General features: G+C 47.0%; 1 non-coding gene across 1 annotated transcript; it reads right to left on the minus strand.

Moving 5' to 3' along the window:
* Nucleotides 1-716: 716 nt before the first annotated feature.
* trnat-cgu (transfer RNA threonine (anticodon CGU)) lies at nt 717-788 on the minus strand. The gene has a single exon. It is a non-coding gene; the product is annotated as a tRNA-Thr (tRNA).
* Nucleotides 789-20,624: the final 19,836 nt, after the last annotated feature.

The following is a 20,624-nucleotide window of genomic DNA, read 5'->3' on the forward strand; positions in this document are numbered from 1 at the left end:
CATTATCACATCCTCTCTCTCTCAGAGCGGTGGGAATCGCTGGAACCCACACTTGTTGCTCAGGTTGTTTGGTTCCGGGAAAATACAAGGTCCACATCAGATTGACAGGAAGGATAAATGTGATTCAGAGCCAATCATATTCCTTTTGGTGATGTGTGCTCAGCCTTGTTATATCAGCAAAGGCAGCAGGAAATGCAAATCCTGAAGAGTTTTGACAGAGTAAAGAAGGAGAAAGTGTTGCCAGTGACAGAAGGGTCAGTAACCAGAGGAAACACATTTAAAGTAATTGACAAAAGAATTCGAGTTGTGATGAGGAGATTGTTTTTTCAGCAGTGTGTTGTTCTGGTCTGGAATGCAATCCTGAAAGGTCAGTGGAAGCAGATTCAATGTTAACTCTAAATGGAATTGGATATATACCTGACATGGAAAATATAACAGGGCAATGGGGGAAAGGACAGGAGTGCGGGATGTGGGATTAATAGAATAGCTCTGTTAAATATCAAGCAAATGCACAGTAATAAGGTTCTGTGCTTGGACCTCAGTTATTTTCACTCCATCAATGGCAGAGAAGGCTTGAGGAACCATGTGGCTTCTCGTCATGTTCTTCCCAGTGTCCAGGATAAAGTGCAACATGACACTGATTTCCAGATGGCCGACACAAATGCAATGGACATCTTTTCTGGAAACATCACATTTAGAGTGATAAACTAATCATCAGGCATGGACGGGGATTGAACCCGTGATCTTCAGTTTACGAGACTGACGCCTTACCACTTGGCCACCATGCCTTTCCTGAATGGACACCTGAGGCTCCAGAGGAGGATTTGTGATTCTTTTTCAATTTGGTTGAAACAGCATCGAGAAACATGCACAGAAATGAAGAGGGATCGTGGAATGGGGAACAGGTCAGCCTCATTTCCATCATCAGCATCATGAAATCTTCATTCAGACATTCCATTCCCATCCTCAGCTTTTCTCACATCTGTACAATAATATGAGTGGACATTGGGTTGTTACTGGGCAGATTATATAAATAGACTATGTGCATCATCACAGGAAGTGCTGTAATATAATCTGTACGGCACCTCATGGAGTGTTGGAGATGAAACCTTCAATGCAAGATGTGCAGAGTAAACTCAGGTTATTTTAACCGTCAGATTCTTATAAATTCTGCCTTGACAGATATCAGAATATTATATGGGGGCCACAGTAAACCAAAGCGAAGATGGAGAAATCTTTGCCTGTACCTTTGAAAAGGTCACTGGACTGAACCAAGCCGAGGACTGGCCGAGATGGTTCCAGAGGTTTGCAAGGTATCGTACTGCATCGGGTCTCGTGCAGAAGCCAGACATGGAACAGGTCAGTACGCTATTGTCTGCAATGAAGGGAGTGTGCAGGCAACATCCTCATGAAGAACAGAAGGCAACATGTGAAGAAGTTATTAAGGCACTCAACCTATTTTAATTGAGGAAAAAAATGTCATCGTGGAGCCAAAGTTAAAACGCTGCATTTGCTGACAACGCAACCACCAGGTGACGCTGTACTAGCACATGCGCAAATGCAGCCTCTTCCACTGAAACGTCACTGTCTGTGACATTCAGGCAGCTGCCAGGCTTAAAGATGGAGCTCCTCAATTTATCACAGAAAACAACTTCGACCCAAAAATCCCCTCAAAGGTTGCCATCGCCGCCTCCGTCCCACCCCCAACAGTCCCCCGCTCCTTCTTGTGCATTATATAGTACCAAGTCATCTTAATTCACCGAAAGTGAATTACTTTCGGAGCAGTGACTGTCATTTCATAAGCAAATATGGCACATATCTACACAATGGACATGTTTTGGTTGATACTCGGAGAACGTTGCGCTGTTTGAAGTCTCATCAGAAGGACAGCACCTCTGACAGTGCTGCACACCCTCTGTAATTCAGTGAGGTTTCATAGAGTCATAGAGTTATACAGGACAGAAACAGGCCCTTCGGCCATCGTGTCCGTGCCGGCCATCAAGTACCTATCTATTCTAATCCCATTTTCCAGCACGTGGCCGTAGCCTTGTATTCTGTGGCGTTTTGAGTTCTCATCTAAATACTTCTTAAATGTTGTGAGGGTTCCTGCCTCCACCACTCCTTCAGGCAATGTGTTCCAGATTCCAACCACCCTCGAGGTGAAACATTTTTTCCTCAAATCCCCTTTAAACAGTGCCATCCCATTCTCCGGACGATCATTCCCCGCTTCCCCCCATCCCACTCTCTGACTGCTCACTCCCCGCTTCACCCACCACCACCCCCATCCTGCTCTCTGGCTGCTCACACTCCAGGCCATGGGCTCTGCCGCTTCCCTCCTCTCGGCCACTCGCTCCAACATTGCCCCATCACCCCTCGAGGCTCGCCTTGCTTTATCGGGTGGTGCGGTGAAGAATGATCGAATATTGGAGCGAGAGGCCGAGAGGAGGGAAGCAGCATGGCTTAGAGCTAGTGTCTGGAGGGACGTGGGGGGGAAGCGGGGCGTGAATGGACGCAGAGAGGGCAGTGCGGGGGTGGGGGGGTAGCAAGCGGCCGGAGGGCGGGGGAGCGGGGTAGCGAGGAGCGGGCAGTGAGCGGTCTGGAGTGAGTGCCTGAGAGGGGGTAGAGAGTTTTCCCGCGCATGCGCCAGTTCGTCCTGGAAGACGTAGGCTGAGCATGCGCAGTATCTCAGAGCGCAGGAGACTGTTCGTGCATGTGCGAGCTTGGAGCGCTCTGATGACGTCGGCTGGCTGCTGCATTGTCAGGAATCACTTTGAATTTAATAAGCGTACAAAACAGAAAGGGGAGAGTATTCATTCATTTATCAATGACTTGTACAATCTCACGGAGGTTTGTGAATACGGCAACTTAAGGGAAGAGCTGAATGGAGACAGGATTGTGTTCGGGGTATTAGACAACACCCTTTCAGATCATCTACAGTCCAGGGCTGATCTCACATTAACGAAAGAGTATCAATTGAGCAGCCAAGCAGAGGTTAGAAAGTTTAACCAATCCATTGTTCGAGGGGACAGGGAGAGTCTGATCTCGAGAGTTGCAGATTCAATTGAATTTGTTAAGAAAACAAAAGGAAAAATTAGTGGTAAAAAACAAGAAAGACGGGAAGAGCATCTAGTGGTAGCTGCAACCAATTGCAGTAGGTGTGGCCGAGAGAGACACAAGTGGGAAAACTGCCTCGCCAAAGAAGCTGAGTGTTTTTCCTGCAGAAAGTTGGGACACTTTCAGTCAGTGTGTGGCAGTAAAATACCAGCACTGAATATAGTTAAAGGGAAATCCCCAGAGAGCAAAAACATGGATGAAGTACAGGATATCCAAAGTGTGGAAATACATTTTTTAGTGAAATCCAGGAAATAAAGTGAGAGTTGCTGGACGACAGAAATTCTGAAATATTTTAAGACAGAGGTAGATAGATTCTTGATAAACAAGTGGGTGAAAGGTTATCAGGGGCAGGTGGGAATGTGGACTTGGGGATATGAAAACCAGCAGACTCCACTGGGAGCACAAATTCACAAAATCTACCTTTTATATATCGATTCATTGTGATTGTCCTTCTGGAAAATTATTTTGAACAATTTAAACATCAACCCACAGCTCCATGACTGGGTCAATTATGAGGTCATCCTCTGACAGGTCATGTGACAGCTGGAGCCACAAGACATCAGAACCAGATTTGTGACTGGATTAAAACCCTGAATCCTGTCCCAATGGTTTTTCAAATAAAGCTGTTGCTGTTTGAAAACACAGCAGTTAAACTTTGTGCCTGATCATGAGGGGAGCTAGGGAGAAATTTACAAAACTCAATCCTTCAACAAAATAGTTCAAAAATCATTAATATCGAAATCATGTGAGGATTTATATGCAGGAGAAACAAGCAGAATATAGAAAGTACAGAGGAGAGCTGAAAAAGGAAATGAGATCAGCAAGAGAATGTATGAGAAAAGATTAGCAGGTCACATAACTGGGAACACTGAAGTCTTTTACCAACATATGGACAGTCAATGAAAGGGTGGGTCAATTAGGAGATCCTGTGGAGGCAGAGGGTGTGGCTGAGGCACTAATTAAGTATCACAAAATAAGCGGATGCTGCAAATGTCACAGTAAAGGAGGAGGAAGTGAAGAAATTGGACAGGATGAAAATAGATAAAGTGGAGACAATTACAAGGTTGGCAGCTCTCACAGTGGAAAAGTCACCCAGTTTGAATGGGCTGCATCCTGGGTTGCTGAGGGAAGTAAGGGTGGAAATATCAGAGACTCGAACCACAATCTTTCAATCCTCCTTAAATATGGGAATGTTGCCAGAGGACTGGAGGATGCAGGTAAGCTTGGGTAGTTCGATCTTAGTTTAATTTGACCATTTTTATCATGTATCCATTGTAATAACTAACAAGGTCAAGAAAGCCATTTTATAATTAACACATGAGTAAAGGAGCCATTTTATGTTCAGTACTAACGTGCTGTGCAGAGGACACTATTTGTGCTTAAACATGAGCACAACACAGGAAGAAGCGGTTGCCGATTATAAGCTCTCACTCAATTGGTGCAGAGTATGAGCGCCAGGGGTTACTTCTGACAGTTGAAGAGATCATCGCATCTCATTGGATAGCTGCCACCCACTCCAAGCTGGGCAGCCCCCAATCAGTTAGGTGCTGTCCTGCCACGACCTGCTTGCTTCAATGGGTGCTTGCAGCTTAGAGAGTGATCTCTCAACAGGCGTATCGATAATCAATGCACCAAGAAGAACAAGCTCAACAAAGAAGACACCAGTCCTTCGCATCGCAAGCTGGAATGTGAGGATCATGTGTCCTGGCCTTACTTTTTTTTTTAGATTAGAGATACAGCACTGAAACAGGCCCTTCGGCCCACCGAGTCTGTGCCGAACATCAACCGCCCATTTATACTAATCCTACATTAATTCATTATTCCTACCAAACATCCCCACCTGTCCCTATATTTCCCTACCACCTACCTATACTAGTGACAATTTATATTGGCCAATTTACCTATCAACCTGCAAGTCTTTTGGCTTTTGGGAGGAAACCGGAGCACCCGGAGAAAACCCACACAGACACAGGGAGAACTTGCAAACTCCACACAGGCAGTACCCGGAATCGAACCCGGGTCCCTGGAGCTGTGAGGCTGCGGTGCTAACCACTGCGCCACTGTGCCGCCCCTTCTGCACACCCTTAGGACACCCTTCTGCAGGTTGATGACACACACAAGACAGCTTTGATGGACAAAGAACTCACAAGGCTCAATGTGGACATTGCTGTGCTGCAAGAAACTAGACTCGTCCAAAGTGGATCCCTCAAAGAGAAACACTACACCTTCTTCTGGCAGGGGAAAGCCCAAGAGGCAACTCGTGAGCATGGAGTGGTTTTCACAGTACAAAACACGCCACTTGAGATGAGTGAACCAGCCACAGTAGGCTCAGAGAGACTTCTTACTCTTCACTTGTCAACAAGCGTGGGCCCAGTTAATCTCATGTGCATCTATGTCCCGACACTCACCTCCACCCCAGATGTCAAGGATCAATTCTATGTGACACTTGATACTGCCATCAGTAGAATTCCCAGCACTGAGGGACTGTACCTTCTAGGAGACTTCAACGCAAGCTTGGGTACTGACTACAGCTTGGCCAACGAGCATAGAACACCAGGGGATTGGCAAGATGAATGAAAATGGACAGAGGTTGCTGGAGCTATGCTGTCACCATGGATTCTGTGTGATGAACAGCTACTTCCAGGTCAAGCTGTGCCACAGGGTGTCCTGGAGACATCTGCGATCACACCACTGGCACCAGCTAGACCTTATCATCACCAGACATACCACCCTCAGCAGTGTCCTCATCACTCACAGCTATCACAGCGCTGACTGTGACACTGAGCACTCCCTGGTGTGTAACAAGGTCAGGCTTCAGCCAAGGAAGCTTCATCCATCCAAGAAGAAAGTCGTCCTCAGATCAACACTTGACGAACCACAGATCCAGAAAGGACCCAGGAGTTCCTCAACATCCTCGATCAGGCTCTTTCAGACAACAATGCACAAGGTCTCAGTGCGGTGTCAAAGTGGAATCATCTGTTAACAAGCAGATGGAAAGGTGAGTGGAGCATTACCTTAAACTCTACATAACGGAGAATATTGTCATTGAAGTGGCTCTCAGTGCCATTCCAGACTTCCCTGTCATGGAGGAGCTGGACAGTGACCCCACCATAGTGGAGCTCAACAAAGCCATTGACCATCTTGCCAGTGGTAAAGCCCCGGGAAATGATGGTATTCCACCTGGAATCAACAAAAGTGGAAAAGCGGCTCTACTGCAGCATCTCCATGAACTTCTGTGTCTCTGTTGGAAGGAAAGATCTGCACCTCAAAACATGCGTGATGCAAACATTGTCACCTTGTACAACAATAAGGGGGAATCGCAGTGACTGCAGCAATTAGCGAGGCATCTCCTTGCTAAGTATTGTGGGGAAGGTCTTTGCTCGCATTGCTCTGACCAGATTGCAGACCCTGGCATCACACATCTATCCTGAGTCTCAGTGCAGCTTCAGAGCTGGTAGATCGACAGTCGAAATGATTGTCTCACTTCGGCAGTTGCAGGAGAAGTACTGTGAACAGTACAGACCACTCTACATTGTCTTTACATATGAACATACGAATTAGGAGCAGGAGTGGGCCACTCGTCCCTTCGAGCCTGCTTCACCATTCAATAAGCTCATGGCTGAACTGATTACTCCACATTTCCATCTACCTCCGATAACCTTTCACCCCCTTGCAGATAAAGAATCCATCCATCTCTCCCTGAAAAATATTCAATGACTCTGCTTCCACCGCCTTTTGAGGAAGAAAATTCCAAAGACTCACGACCCTCTGAGCGGGAAAATTGCTCCTCATCTCTGTCTTAAATGGGTGACCCCTTATTTTTAAACAGTGACCCCTAGCTCTAGATTCTCCCACAAGGGGAAACATCCTTTCCACATCCACCCTGTCAAAACCCTTCAGGATCTTGTATGTTTCAATCATGTCGCCTCTTTCTCTTCTAAACTCTAGTGGATACGAACCTAGCCTGTCCAATCTTTCCTCATAAGACAGCCCACCCATTCCATGTATTAGTCTAGTAAACCTTCTCTGTACTACCTCCAATGTATTTACATCCTTCCATAAATAAGGAGACCAGTACTGTACTCAGTATTGCAGAAGAGGTCTCACCAATGCCCTATATAGCTGAAGCATAACCTCCCTACTATTGTATTCAATTCCCCTGGCGATAAAAGATAACATTCTATTAGCTTTCCTAATTACGTGCTGTACCTGCAGACTAACCTTTTGCGATTCGTGCACTAGGACACCCAGATCCCTCTGCATCTCAGATCTCTGCAATCTCTCACCATTTAGATAATATGCTTTTTTATTCTTCCTGCCAAAGTGGACAATTTCCCACTTTCCCACATTATACTCCATTTGCCAGGTCTTTGCCCAGTCACATAACCTATCTATATCCCTTTGTAGCCCCCTTATGTCCTCTTCACAACCTACTTTCCGACCTATCTTTGTCATCAGCAAATTTAGCAACCATACTTTTGGTCCCTTCATCAAAGTCATTTCGAGAATTGTAGAAGGTTGAGGCCCCAGCACAGATCCCTGTGGACCACTCGTTACTTCTTGCCAACCAGAAAATGACCCATTTACGCTGACTCTCTGTTTCCTGTTCGCTAGCCAATCTTCTATCCATGCCAATATGTTACCCCTGACACCATGAGCTTTTATTTTCTGCAATAACCTTTGATATGTCACCTTATCCTTCTGGAAATAGAAGTACAATACATCCACCGGTTCCCCTTTATCCACAGCACATGTAACTCCCTCAAAGAACTCCAATAAATTGGTTAAACATGATTTCCCTTTCACAAAACCATGTTGACTCTGCCTGGATACCTTAATGTTTTCTAAATGCCCTGCTATAACATCTTCAGTAATCGCTCCGAACATTTTCCCGAAGACAGATGTTAAGCTAACCGGCCTGTCGTTTCCTGCTTTCTGTCTCCCTCCCTTTTTGAATAAATGAATTACATTCGCTACTTTCCAATCGAACAGAACCTTCCCGAAGCGAGGGAATGTTGGAAAATTAAAACCAGCGCATCAACTATCTCACTAGCCACTTCAGGACCTGGCGACTTGTCAGCCCGCAGCTCCAACAATTTGTTTAGTACCACTTCCCTGGTGATTGTAATTTTCTTGAGTTCCTCCCTCCCTTCCATTTCCTGACTTACAGCTAATACTGGGATGTTATTTGGATCCTCAATAGTGAAGACCAATCCAAAGTATCTGTTCAATTCATCTGCCATCTCTTAATTATCCATTATTAATTCCCCAGACACACTTTCCATAGGACCAACACTCACTTTGTTAACTCTTTTCTTTTTAAAATATCTATCCAAACTCTTACTAGTTGTCTTTATATTTCTTGCTAGCTTTCTCTCGTACTCTAATTTTACCTTCCTTATCAATCTTTTTGTAATTCTTTGCTGTTTTTTTTATATTCTGTCCAATTTTCTGACCTGCCTCCCACCTTTGCACAATTATAGGCTTTTCCTTTAAGTTTGATAGTATCTTTAACTGTTTTCATTAAATATGGATGTTGAGTCCCACCTTTGGAATTTTTCTTTCTCGTTGAAATGTATCTATTCTGTGTATTCTGAAATTTTCCTTAAATGTCTGCCACTGCATCTCTATTGACTTATCCCTTAACCTAATTTGCCAGTTCACTTTAGCTAGCTCTGCTTTCATGCCCTTATAATTGCCCTTATTTAAGTTTAAAATACTAGTCTGGGACTCACTTTTCTCTCCCTCAAACTGAATGTAAAATTCAATCATATTGTGATCGCTATTACCTCGGGGCACCTTAACTATGAGGTCATTAATTAATCCTATCTCATTGCACAATGCCAGGTCTAGTACAGCCTGCTCTCAGGTTGGCTCCTGAACTTATTTTTCCAAGAAATTATCCCAAAAACATTCTGTGGACTCCTCATCTAGGCTACCTCTGCCCATCAGAATTTTCCAGTCTAAATGGATATCAAAATCCACCATAATTATTGCTGTACCTTTCTGACAAGCTGCCATTATTTCTTTTTTTATACCCCATCCTGCAGTGTGGTTAATGTTAGGTGGCCTGTACACCACTCCCACAAGTGACTTCTTGCCTGTATTATTTCTCATCTCAACTCAAACTGCTTCAACATCGTGATCTCCTGAACTTAGGTCATCCCTCTCTATTGCGCTAATACCATCATTAATTAACAGAGCTACCCCACCACCTTTTCCAAGCTTCCTGTCCTTCCTAAATGCCATGTAACCTCCAATATTCACATCCCAATCGATGTCGCCCTGCAGCCATGTCTCTGTAATGACTATCAGATCGTACTTATTTATTCTATTTGTGCTCTCAGTTCATCTGCTTAGTTTCGAATGCTCCATGCAATCAGATACAGAGCATTTAGTTTTGTCCTTTTATTATTTTTGTAACCTCTAGCCTTATCTGTTGATTTACTCTTAGATTTGTCTGCTCTGTCCCTTCCTGTCACAGTCTGTTTATCATTTCCCATATTTATACCTTTTTCTCTTGCCTTGTCTCTCCTCCTTGATTCACCATATCTTCCCAAATTTGATCCCTTGCCCCCACTATTCAGTTGAAAACTGTCTCTACTTCCCTCGTTATGTGGCTCGCTAGAACACCGGCACCAGCACGGTTCAGGTGTAGACCGTCCCAACGGTACAGCCACCACTTTCCCCAGTACTGGTGCCAATGTCCCACGACCCAGAACCCACTACTACCACACCAGTCTTTGAGCCACGCATTAATTTCTCTAATCTTATTTGACCTATGCCAATTTGCACATGGCTCAGGTAATAATCCAGAGATGATTAACTTTGAGGTTCTGCTACTTAATTTGCTGCCTAGTTCCTCATACTGATTTTGCAGAACCTCTAACCTTGTCCTGCCCATGTCATTGGTACCGACATGGACCACGACGACTGGATCCTCCCCCTCCCATTGTATGTTTCTCCCCAGCCCTGAGCAGACGTCCTGAATCCTGGCACCGGCAGGCAACACAGCCGTCTGGACTCTTGCTCTTTGCTGCAGAGAACAGAGTCAATCCACCTGACTATACTGTCCCCTACTACGACTACATTCCTTTTTTCTCACTCTTTGAGCCGCAAACTTTTTTTTAATTTCCAAAATATACTTTATTCATAAAAACCTGTAACAATTACATTGCCAAATAGTTTAAAACAGCATCAAAAAATACAAACATTTCAAGGGAGATCAGTTTCCTTCAATACTGTCATGAGTTTCTTCCCAACCCTTCCGTTTCACAATTGTCATGTCAATTGCAGTTTTACATTTACAGCAATTGAGAATATTAACGATACAGTTCGAGGGGTTTCCCATGGATCCAGCCCCTCAATCCAGCTTGGTGGGGAAATATTACACTGTGGTCTTTCCCCATTGAGCCTTTGCTGCGGCTGCCCCAAGCTTTAGTGCGTCCCTCAGCACGTAGCCCTGGACCTTGGAATGTGCCAGTCTGCAACATTCGGTGGTGGACAACACTTTGCGCTGGAAGACCAGCAGGTTTCGGGCAGACCAAAGGGCGTCTTTCACCGAATTGATAGTCCTCCAGCAGCAGTTGATGTTTGTCTCGGTGTGCGTCCCTGGGAACAGCCCGCAGAGCACAGACTCCTGTGTTACAGAGCTGCTTGGGATGAACCTTGACAAAAACCACTGCATCTCTTTCCACACCTGCTTTGCAAAGGCACATTCCAGGAGGAGGTGGGCGACCGTCTCTTCCCCACCACAGCCAATGCGGGGGCACTGTGCGGAGGGGGCGAGACTTCGGGTGTGCATGAAGGATCTGACGGGGAGGGCCCTTCTCACCACCAGCCAAGCTACGTCTTGGTGCTTGTTTGAAAGTTCTGGTGATGAGGCATTCCGCCAAATGACTTTGACGGTCTGCTCGGGAAACCATCCGACAGGATCCACCGTTTCCTTTTCCCGTAGGGCCTTGAGGACATTCCGTGCAGACCACTGCCTGATGGACCGGTGGTCAAAGGTGTTTTCCCGCAGAAACTGCTCCACGAAGGATAGGTGGTACCGCCCAACTGCATGGAGCGTTCCGCGGCAATGTGACCAGGCCCATCCTTTGCAACACCGGGGACAGATAGAACCTCAGCACGTAGTGACACTTGGAGTTTGCGTACTGGGGATCTACACATAGCGTGATGCAGCTGCACACGAAGGTGGTCATCAGGATGAGGGCCACGTTGGGTACATTTTTCCCGCCCATGTCCAGAGATTTGAACATTGTGTCCCTCCGGACCCGGTCCATTTTAGATCCCCAGACGAAGCGGAAAATGGCTCGGATGACAGCCACGGCGCAGGAGTGGGTTGTGGGCCAGACCTGCGCCATGTAGAGCAACAACATGAGCGCCTCGCACCCGATGACCAGGTTCTTACCCACAATGGAGAGAGATCGCTGCCCACACATGCCCAACTTTTGTCGTACCTTGGCTACTCGCTCCTCCCATGTTTTGGTGCACGCCCCGGCCCTTCCGAACCATATCCCCAGCACCTTCAGGTAGTCTGACCTGACGGTGAAGGGGACAAAGAATCGGTCAGCCCAGTTGCCAAAGAACATGGCCTCGCTCTTGCCGTGGTTAACTTTGGCTCCCGAGGCCAGTTCGAACTGGTCGCAGATGCTCATCAGTCTGCGCACGGACAGCGGATTCGAGCAGAAAACGGCGACGTCATCCATGTACAGGGAGGTTTTGACCTGAGTGCCTCCGCTGCCTGGGATTGTCACCCCTCTTATGCTCACATCCTTCCTAATATACTCAGCAAAGGGTTCAATACAGCAAACAAACAAGACCGGGGACAGAGGGCAGCCCTGTCTGACTCCAGATTTGATCGGGAAACTTTCAGATTCCCACTCGTTGATTGAGACTGCGCTACTGATGTTTGTGTAGAGCAGTTGGATCCAATTGCAGATTCCCTCCCCAAACCCCATTTTGGAAAGCACGTCCATCATGTAGGTGTGCGATATCCTGTCAAAAGCCTTCTCCTGGTCCAGGCTGATGAGGCAGGTGTCCACCCTCCTGTCCCATACGTAGGCGATCATATCCCTGAGTAGCGCGAGACTATCAGAGATCTTCCTGCCGGGTACAGTACAGGTCTGATCGGGGTGAATCACCAACTCCAGAGCAGACTTGACTCGACTGGCTATGACTTTGGACAGAATCTTGTAATCAACATTAAGCAGTGAGATGGGCCGCCAATTTCTGATTTCTGCCCTCTCCCCCTTCTGCTTGTAAATGAGGGTGATGATGCCTTTTCTCATGGATTCTGACATGCTGCCGGCCAGGAGCATACTCTCGTATACTTCCAGCAGGTCCGGGCCGACCCAGTCCCACAGGGCCGAGTACAACTCGACCGGTAAGCCGTCGCTCCCGGGAGTTTTACTCGTCTCGAAAGACTCGACGGCCTTTGTCAGCTCGTCCAGAGTTATCGTCTTGTCCAGTCTCTCCCTCCTGCTGTCATCTAAGACCTCTGTGATAGATGACAGGAAGGACTGGGAGGCTCTGCTGTCTGTGGGCTTCGCGTCATACAGCCCAGCATAAAAGGATTTGCTGATCCTTAGTATGTCGGACTGCGAAGACGTTACCGAGCCATCTTCTTCCTTCAGGCTGCTGATAACAGAGCTCTCTCTGTGTACCTTTTGGAAGAAGTAACGCGAGCACGCCTCATCCTGCTCGATGGAGCGGACTCTGGACCGGAAGATGATCTTGGAGGCCTCCTTGGCAAAGAACGTGGCCTGCTGGCTCTTCACCTCTTGGAGGTCCTCCTTGACCTCGACCCCAATTGACTGCAACCGGAGTAGATTTTGCATAATTTTCTGGAGTCGGGACACTTCCCTCTGTCTCTCTCTCGCCTTCTGAACACCTTTGTGGATGAAGAACCTCTTGATGTTCTCCTTAATCGCTTCCCACCAGTGAACTGGAGACTCAAAGAGGGGTTTCACGGTCCTCCAACCATTGTAATCCCTTTTGAGTTCCTCAACGTTCTCTGGGGTCAGCAGTGTTGCATTGAGCTTCCACGTCCCTCTGCCAACCCGCTGGTCGTCCTGTAAGTGACAGTCGGCCAGTAAGAGGCAGTGGTCGGAGAAGAACACTGGCTTGACGTCGGTGGATCCGACCGTGACAGCACGGGACATAAACAGGAAGTCAATCCTGGAATGGGCAGACCCGTCCGATCTTGACCATGTGTATCTGCGCTGCGCTCCGTCTGCAGGTTTGCTGAAGACGTCGTGCAGTTTGGCATCTTTAACTGTTTCTATTAGGAATCTGGACGTAGCGTCCAGTTTGCTGTCGTCACTGCCGGATCGTCCAGCCGCATCGATGATGCAGTTGAAGTCACCGCCTAGGATAACCGGCCTGGACGTCGCCAGCAGCAGTGGGAGCTGCTGGAAGACGGTCAGCCGCTCGCTGCGTTGTACCGGGGCGTACACGTTGATCAACCGGAGCGGAGCTTTGTTGTACATCACGTCTGCTACGAGGAGGCGGCCGCCCACCAACTCTTTAACTTCGGAGATGGTGAAGTTACCTCCCCGCAGCAGAATACCCAGGCCGGAGGAACGGCAGTCATTACCCCCCGACCAGATCGATGGCCCGTGGGACCACCATCGCGACCACTGCCTGTAGGTGCTGAGGTGTGGTATTCCACACTCCTGCAGAAACAGTAGGTCAGCTTTGACCTTGGCAAGGTAATCCAAGGTTGAAACACATCGCGTAGTAGATTTAATGCTACGCACATTAATGGAAGCAATTCTTACACCCATCTTTTACTAAAAATTAGTTGTTGCTTCCCATACCATTTGTCCTCGCTAGTCCCAGTCCTTCCCCTTCGGGATGTTCCTGCATACCCATCGTATGCGCAAGCAGTTTCACGTTGGTTGGGCTCAGAAACCCCTCCTGATTTTTCATGCAGGGTTTGTGCCGCTCGGGTGACATCGGGGGGGTCTTGTAGGCAGAGAGGATTGGGTTGTCCTCAGCTGCTTCCATCTGTTCCTCCTCGAAAACATCACAGCTCCCGGTCTCCAGGAGCTCAGGTGCGCCAGACGTGTCTTTGCTCCCGGTGTCCCGGAGCTGAGATGCGTTGGCCACGTCGTTACGTGTGGGGCATTGGGGTTGGGGCACGCCGGGCCCATCACAGCTTCCAGTGCCCGGGGGCTGGGATGCTCCATCATCCATCTCGGAGTTCTGCCGCCTCTTTTGAAGGGGCTGTCGCTCCACATTTCCCCGTCCAGTGAAGAGGAGTTGTTGCAGTCTGATTCAGAAGAGAGCCTCCTCATGCCACTGGTTTGGGTGGTGGCTTTGGGATGTTTTTTCTTTGTGGTTTTCCTCTGGACCACTTGCCACTGACCTGTTTGTCCATCTGCTGCCTCCTCCTCCATTGATTCTGTCTGTGGAGGAGGGGTTTCCGGGCGCTGGATAGGTGCTGGGTCGTTGGTTTCAGCTGCCTCCCCTTCCTTCTCAAGTTGAAGTTCCTCGCTGCGGAGAAGGTTGCTGGTCTCCTTTCGAACAGCGGACGCCTTCGTCGAACCTTCTCCCGGCCTTTCCTTGGACCTTGCCGCCTGAGCATAGCTGAGGCAACGTTTGGGGCAGGTCTTGTAGAGATGGCCTGCCGCACCGCACAAGTTGCAACACTTAGTCTGCTTACAGTCCTTGGTCTGATGGCCTTCCTCCTTGCAGTTCTTGCAAACAACCGTGCTGCAGTTGGCTGCCATGTGACCAGATTTGCCACAGGTGCGGCAAACTCTGGGCTGCCCAGCGTAGACCAAGAAGCCTCGACTTCCCCCGATAGCGAAGCTGGAGGGAGGGTGGATGATGGCTCCACTGGGATCTACCTTCAAGGTCACCTTGACCTGCCGCTTGCTGGTCCAGATCCCAAAGGGGTCCTTGACATCAGTGCTGCTGCCGGCCACCTCGACGTACCTGGCGAGAAAGGTGAGTACATCCACCACCGGAACATGGGGGTTGTAGAGGTGAATCGTCACCACCCGGTCCCGTTGTGACGGAAGCGTGAAGAGCGGCTCCGCTGTGAGGATCGACAGTGGCGCCCGGTCCCCTTTCTCCTTGAACGCATTCAGAAACTTGATGCATCCCGCCACGTTCCAGAACGTCACGTCAAAGTATCCACTGCTGGGGAATTCCTGCAGGCAGAAGACGTCCGTCGCTTGAAATCCGCAGCAATCGAAGAGAATTTTCTTGATTAAGAAGGTGCGATCGACCGGTGCATCTCCTTCCTTGTCCTTCACGACCACCCGAACAGTGTTGCGCACTCCCTGGCCCGAAACGCGAAAATTGGTTATAGCCATTTTACTCAAAGTTCCCCCAGGATCAAAAGATCATGGTCTCTTCTCAATCAAATAAGCACTGATAAGAACAGATACTACACTTGCTGCAGATGTGTTTTCTCTGGATCACACTGGCATCCAGGAGCTCCCACATGCTGCAGCTGTGACACATCACCTGTCCTGTCATCCTGAACGTGTTTCAATTAACTACTTAATTATTTTATTCAATTGTTTATTTTATTAAGCTTACTACTAGTTTGTTTACTATTTTAAACATGAGGACCAAAATGGACCTTAATCACTTCCCAGATACTCATCAAACATGCAGCTTTTTCCTAACCAATCAACTGCCTGCTTGCCTGTGATGTCACAGCTTACCAGATCCTCACCAAACAGCTCCTTCCACTGCACCGAAGCAAGAACCAAATCCTGTAAACTCACCCCAGCAGCTCTCTGTTTCCCTGCTCTCACTCTCCATTGTGATGTCACTCCTTGATTTTTTTACCCCTGCTCCGCTCCTGCCGTGCTCCTCTCTCTCTCGCTCTGTCTCTGAGTCGGTGATTTTGACACACTTGTCAACTCTTTGTTCTGTTGTGCTTTTCAATCTCTGGTCCAAAATCTTACTCAGGTGGGATTTGAACCCACAGCCTTTAAATGCCTTCTTTATCATTATTTAGAAGTACAACACGCTATCCATTGCGCCACAGAGCCGCACTTATTATGAATGACATCACCAAGGCCTTTGATCTTGTCAGCAGAGACGGACTCTTCAAACTGCGATGGAAACTCGGCTGCCCTCCTGAACTCTTGGGCATCATCTCTTCTTTCCACGAGAACATGCACAGTTCCATCAGTTACAATGGAGCAACATCAGACACTTTCAAGATCAGCAGTGGGGTAAAGCAGGGCTGCGCGCTGGCGCCAACTCTCTTAGGAACAGAGGAACATAGGAGTAGGCCATTCAGCCCGTCGAGCCTGTTCTGCCATTCAATTCGATCATGGCTGATCATCTACCTCTATCTGCCCCTTTCCCGTGCTCTCCCCATATCCCTTGATGTCCTGAGTATCAAGATTTCTAACAATTTCTGTCTTGGACATGCTCAATGTTTTAACTGCCACAGCTCTCTGGGGCAGAGAATTCCAGTGATTCACCACCGTCTGAGTGTAGAAATTCAACCCTATCTCAGTTTTAAATGGCCTACTCCTTATTCTGAGACTTGGTCCCCTGATTTTAGACTCACCAACCAGGGCAAACATCCTATCTACATCCACACTGTCACACCCTGTAAGAATTTTATCAGTTTCAATGAGATCACCTCTCATTCTTCGAAACTTTAAGGAATACAGGCCCAGTTTCAGTCCCACCATCCCAGGGATTAGTCTGGTGACCCTCTGTTTCACTCCCTCTATGGCAAGTATATCCTTCCTTAGATGAGGAGACCAAACTATACACAATACTCCAGCGCGGTTTCACCAAGGCTCTATACAATTGCAACAAGACATCTTTACTCCTGGACTCAAGACCCCTCGTGTGAAGGCCAACATACCATTTGCCTTCCTAATTGATTGCTGCACCTGCACAAGAGCTTTTAGTGTCTCATGAACAAGGACACCCAGGTCCCTTTGGGCATCAACACTTCCCAACCTCTCACCATTTAAGAAATACTCTGTCTTTCTGTTTATTCCACCAAAGTGGAGAACTTCACATTTATTCACATTATATTCCATCTGCCATGTTCTTTCCCATTCACTTAGCCTCTCCAGGTTCCCTGGAAGCCTCTCTGCATCCTTCTCACAGCTCACACTTCACCTAGCTTTATGTCATCTGCAAACTTGGAAATATTACATTTAATCCCCACATCCAAATCATTTATTTCGGTTGTTAACAGCTGTGGCTCCAACACTGATCCTTGCAGTTCCCCAATAGTAACAGCCTGCCATCCTGAGGAGGACCCGTTATTCCTGCTCTCTGTTTTCGGTCTGTTAACCAATTCTCAATCCACACCAGTATATTATCCCCAATCCTATGTGCTCTAATTTTGTTTACTCACCTCCTGTGTGGGACAGTGCCAAAGCATCCACTGGTTCTCCTTTATCTGTTCTACAGGTAACATCCTCAAAAAACTCAACGGGTTTTTTCAAGCCTATTTTCCTTTTCATAAATCTATGTTGACTCTGCCCAATCATATCATTATTTTCTAACTGTCTAGTTATCACATCCTTTATAATTGGTGTATTCTTCTCCATGCTGCTATTGTACACAGATGGGGGTGTTCACCTGTATATCAGAGCTGACGACAAGCTGTTCATCTTGGCAAGACTCCACTTGGACGTAGAGACTTGGACGTAGAGACTCCACTTTCCATCAACATTGACAACCTCACTTTGGAGGTTGTCAACAGTTCACATACCTTGGATCAACAATCACCAGCAATCTGGCCCTTGATGCTGAAATCAGCACCAGGATTGCCAATGCTGCAGCTGTCATGTCAAAGTTGAGAAGACGGGTGTGAACCGACAGCAAACTGACCGAAAATACAAAACTCCATGTGTACCAGGCTTGTGTTCTCAGCACCCTCCTTTATAGTAGAGAAGCATCAACAACTTATACAAGCCAAGAAAAGCAGCTGAACAGCTTCCACCTCCACTGCCTCAGATGGATATTGGGCATCTCCTGGCAGGACAGAGTGCCGAATGAGGAAGTACACCAGCGTGCAGGGATCCGCAGCATGTTTGCCCTTTTGAGTCAGAGGCGGCTCTGTTGACTGGGCCAAATGAATGACAGTCACATTGCCAAATACATGCTCTGTGGTGAGCTTGCTATAAGCACAAGACCAACAGGTCAGGGAAAAAATCAAGTCATTTGGAGAGGTTTGAGTTAATTAAGGAGAGTGGGCATGGATCTATAAATGAAAGTTCATGCTTGATGAATCTAACTGCATTTTTTGATAAACTATCTGAGAAAGTTGATGAAGGGAATGCAGTGGATGTTGTTTATATGGATTTTACAAAAGCATTTTATAAAGTACCACATAAAAGGGTGGTTAACAAAATTGAGGTTCATGGATTAGGAGGGTCAGTGTCCATTTGGATAGGAAATTGGTTTAAGGACAGAAAACAGCGAGTCATATGAAATGGTTCTTGGTCAGACCGGAGGATAGTCGACAGTGGTGTTCCCCAAGGGTCAGTGCTAGCACCATTGCTTTTTTTTGCTACAGATTAATGACTTGGATCTTGGAATATCGAGTAGAATCTTAAAATATGCCGATGACACCAAACTTGGAGGAGTGGCAAACAGTGAGGATGATATGAACTGCCTGAAACAGGATAGTTATCGGCTAGTAGGATGGGCAGACAGGTGGCAGATGGAATTTAATAGTGACAAGTGTGAGGTGATGCATTTTAGCAGAAGAAATAGGGAGAGGCAATATATACTCAATGCTACAGTTCTGAAGAGTGTGCTGGAATAGAGGGACCTGGAGTACATGTCCATCATTCTTTGAAGTTGGCAAGACATATTGCGAGAGTGGTTAGCAAAGCATGTGGGATCTTGGGCTTTATAAATAGAGACATTGAGTACAAAATCAGGGTTGTTATGCTGAACTCTGGTTAGGCCCCAATTGGAGTGTTGCATCCAGATCTGCTCACCAATCTTTAGAAAGGATGTGCGGATTCTTGAGAGGGTGCAGAGGAGATTTACCAGAATAGTTCCAGGGATGGAGGGTTTTAGTTTCAAGGTTAGGTTAGAAAAACAGGGTTTTTTCTGCCTGTCTCAAAGGAGATTGAGGGGAGAATGGATAGAGGTGTCGAAGGCTATGACAGTTTGAGATAAGTTGGCAAGGAAAAATTGTTCCCATTAACTATTGGTACAAGGACTAGGGGATTCAGATTGAAGGTTTTGGACAAGAGACGCAGGGGGAATGTGCGGAAGAGCTTTTTTACACAGTGATTGGTAATGATCTGTAACTCGCTGCCCCCGAGGGCGGAGGAAGTGGAGACAATCGTTGGTTACAAAAGGAATTTCGATGGGCATTTGAAGGAAATAAATTTACAGGGCTAGGGGGATCGAGCAGACGAGTGGGACTGACTGGATCGCTCCATGGAGAGCTGGCCTGCACTTGATGGGGCGAATGGCCTCCTGCTATACCACAAATGACCCAATGACTCGATGAGTCTATGTCACTCTCAGAATCAAGACAACAGAGTGACAGATTTAACACAACATTATAACATATGTTTGGTTTGACAAATTCAATAATAACTCGTCTCCACTCCTAGTATTTCTAAATCCCACACATTCACTATAATGTCAACAATTATTTCCTGTTGTGTCTCTCTCACATTTGTAAACTTCACGATATTGGAGTGAGGTGACATCTACTGGCGGGAAGCAAGAACTGCAATCAAGCAGCAGAAACTCCACAGTCTGTCAGGGTGAAAGAAACATTGCAATATGAGGAAATAGTGAAGGGGTTTGATCGGGTTGATGGAAACATGATTCCACTTGTGGTATCGTATGAAGCAAGGGCCGGAAATATAAAATTGTCGTTAATAAAAGAAATGAGGAATTCATGAAAAATGCATTTGCTTGGAGAATGGTTATTGAGATATACAGCACTGATATAGGCCCTTTGGCCCACTGAGTCTGCACTGACCATCAACCACCCATTTATACTAATCCTATGTTAACCCAGAATTCCCTACCACATCCCCACATTTCTCCTCTCACCTACCCTGGGGCCAATTTACAACAGTCAATTTATCTATCAACCCACAAGTCTTTCGTTGTGGGAGGAAACCAGAGTACCTTGTGGAAGCCCACATAAACAACTTGCAAACTCCACACAGGCAGTATACAGAACTGAATCGGGGTCATTGAAGTTGTGAAGCTACAGTGCTCACCACTGCACCACCCTTAGAATGTGGATAGAGTAAAAAGTGAGATTGGATGGACAGAAGCAGTCTGAAAAGATGGCTCAACCAAAAGGTGAAAACCCTGAAATGTTAACTCTGTTTCTCTCTCCACAGATGCTGTCAGAGGTGCTGAGTATTTCCAGCACTTTCTGTTTTTATTTCAGCTTTGTAGGATATTGTTTTGATCTGAAAAAAATGCATGATCGGCTGTGGGTGGCAGTGAAATTCCACAGGAGCGTATAAAAACCATGCCAACGGTGGCTCGTTGATCTAGGGGTATGATTCTCG

This window comes from Heterodontus francisci, unplaced genomic scaffold (genome assembly GCF_036365525.1).
Source record: "Heterodontus francisci isolate sHetFra1 unplaced genomic scaffold, sHetFra1.hap1 HAP1_SCAFFOLD_58, whole genome shotgun sequence".
In the NCBI taxonomy this organism is placed as follows: domain Eukaryota; kingdom Metazoa; phylum Chordata; class Chondrichthyes; order Heterodontiformes; family Heterodontidae; genus Heterodontus; species Heterodontus francisci.